Here is a 2,367-nt window from a genome sequence, read left to right as displayed (position 1 = left end):
TCTGACTCCCATATGGGAATTTGGGGGGGTTTTGTGACCCCCATACAGGGGTTTGGGGGCTCTGTGACCCCCATATGGGGGTTTGGGGGGGTCTGTGACTGTGGCTTGGGGGAGATGGGGGGGTCTGTGACTCCCTGTGGGGGGTTTGGGGGAGATGGGGGTGTCTGTGACTCCCTGGGGGGGGGCGGTTTGGGGGAGATGGGGGGGGTCTGTGACTCCCTGGGGGGGGTTAGGGGTTCTCTGTCCCCCTGACGGTTTTGGGGTCCCCCCCTTTGTCCCCACAGAAGACCCTGCAGCGCGTGGTTTGCGGCAGCTTCCCGGGCTGGGCCGGGGGCAAAGGTAGGGAGGGGCACCGGGGGGGCTGGGGGTCTGTCCCCATGTCCCCCCACATCCCTGGGGGGTCTGTCCCCGTGTCCCCCCACATCCCTGGGGCTGGGGGTCTGTCCCCGTGTCCCCCACATCCCTGGGACCTCTGTCCCCATGTCCCCACATCCCTGGGGGGTCTGTCCCCGTGTCCCCCCACATCCCTGGGGCTGGGGGTCTGTCCCCATGTCCCCCCACATCCCTGGGGCTGGGGGTCTGTCCCCATGTCCCCCACATCCCTGGGGCTGGGGGTCTGTCCCCATGTCCCCCACATCCCTGGGGCCTCTGTCCCCATGTCCCCACATCCCTGGGGGGTCTGTCCCTGTGTCCCCCCACATCCCTGGGGCTGAGGGTCTGTCCCTGTGGTCCCCACATCCCTGGGGCTGGGGGTCTGTCCCCATGTCCCCCCACATCCCTGGGGCTGGGGGTCTGTCCCCATGTCCCCCCACATCCCTGGGGCTGGGGGTCTGTCCCCATATTCCCCCTGGTGGCACAGCCTGGGGGGGTCTGTCCCCCCATGTTCCCTGTCCCCCCATGTCCCCTGTCCCCATGTCCCTGTTCCCATCCCTGTCCCCCTGTCTCCACGTCCCGTCCCCACATCCCTCACCACGTTGTCTTGTTCCTGTCCCTTTGTCCCCATATTTCTGTACCCCCATGTCTCTGTCCCCCCATCCGTCACCACATTCTCCTGTCCCTATCCCCTTGTCCCCATGTCCCTGTCCCCCCATGTCCCTGTCCCCCCATGTCCCTGTCCCCCTGTCCCTCACCACGTCCCCGTGTCCCCGTCCCCGTGTCCCCGTCCCCTGTCCCCACATCCATCTCTGTCCCCCAGATGCCGTGAGGAAGAGGACGGTGCCGCTGCCGCAGCGCTGGTGCTGGGGACCCCGTGCTGAGGGCGCCCCGGTGAGTATCCCAGTGCACCCAGTTCACCGCAGTGCTCCCAGTCCCCCCATCCCAGTCCATCCCAGTCCCCCTCATCCCAGTCCATTCCAGTCCACCCCAGAGCTCCCACTCCCACCCAGTGCCCCCCAGTCCACCCTAGTCCATCCCAGTCCCCCCCACCCCAGTCCATCCCAGTCCCCTCCCAGTGCTCCCAGTCCCCCCCATCCCAGTCCATCCCAGTGCTCCCAGTCCCCCCCATCCCAGTCCGTCCCAGTCCCTCCCACCCCAGTCCTCCCCATCCCAGTCCATCCCAGTCCACCCCAGCGCTTTCAGTCCCCCCGACCCCAGTGCTCCCAGTCCACCCCAGTCCGTCCCAGTCCCCCCCAGTGCTCCCAGTCCCCCCCAGTGCCCCCATTCGCTCTGCCCCGGGGGTGCTGACCCTCTCTGGTGCGTTTGGCCCCAACAGGCGTGGGAGGCGGCGGGGGCGCCGGAGCAGCTGCCGCACGGCCCCGGGAACGCGCTGCGGACACCGCTCCCCATGGGCAGCGCCGCGGGGGGGTGAGCGCCCACGCCGGGCCCGTGGGTGGGATGGGGGGCACCCGGACGCCTGGGTCCCTTTGGGTGGGGGAGCAGGAGCAACCGGATGCCTGGGTCCCTTTGGGGTGGGGAAGCAGGGCACCCACACGCCTGGGTCCCTTGGGGTGGGGGAGTGGGAGCACGTGGATGCCTGGATCCCTTTGGGTGGGGGTGAAGGGCACCCGGACGCCTGGGTCCCTTTGGGTGGGGGTGAAGGGCACCCGGATGCCTGGGTCCCTTTGGGTGGGGGTGAAGGGCACCCGGATGCCTGGGTCCCCCCCGGGGTTCCCTTGTGAGGAGGGCCACCCGGACGCCTGGGTCCCCCCTGCTGTGGGGCAGTGAGAGGGGGGGGCGGGTCCCGGACGCCTGAGTCCCCCCGCTGTGGGGCAGTGCGGGGGGGTGTCCTGGACGCCTGGGTCCCCCCTGCTGTGGGACAGTGAGTGGGGGTGTCCCGGACGCCTGGGTCCCCCCTGCTGTGGGACAGTGAGTGGGGGTGTCCCGGACGCCTGGGTCCCCCCGGCTGTGGGGCAGCGGCGGGGGGCGGGT

The 2,367-nt window shown here is 69.9% G+C and overlaps 1 long non-coding RNA gene across 1 annotated transcript; it reads left to right on the top strand.

Annotated features, from left to right (window-relative positions):
* Nucleotides 1-281: 281 nt before the first annotated feature.
* On the top strand, nt 282-1,806 carry LOC309452889. The gene is made up of 3 exons (XR_014186662.1): nt 282-339; nt 1,196-1,266; nt 1,712-1,806. It is a non-coding gene; the product is annotated as an uncharacterized lncRNA (long non-coding RNA).
* The last annotated feature ends 561 nt before the right edge of the window (nt 1,807-2,367 follow it).

Source organism: Streptopelia decaocto, assembly GCF_964273445.1.
Source record: "Streptopelia decaocto genome assembly, contig: HAP1_SCAFFOLD_2460, whole genome shotgun sequence".
Classification (NCBI taxonomy): domain Eukaryota; kingdom Metazoa; phylum Chordata; class Aves; order Columbiformes; family Columbidae; genus Streptopelia; species Streptopelia decaocto.
The sequence above is the reverse complement of the archived record's forward strand: the minus strand, read 5'-3'. Positions and strand labels throughout refer to the sequence as shown.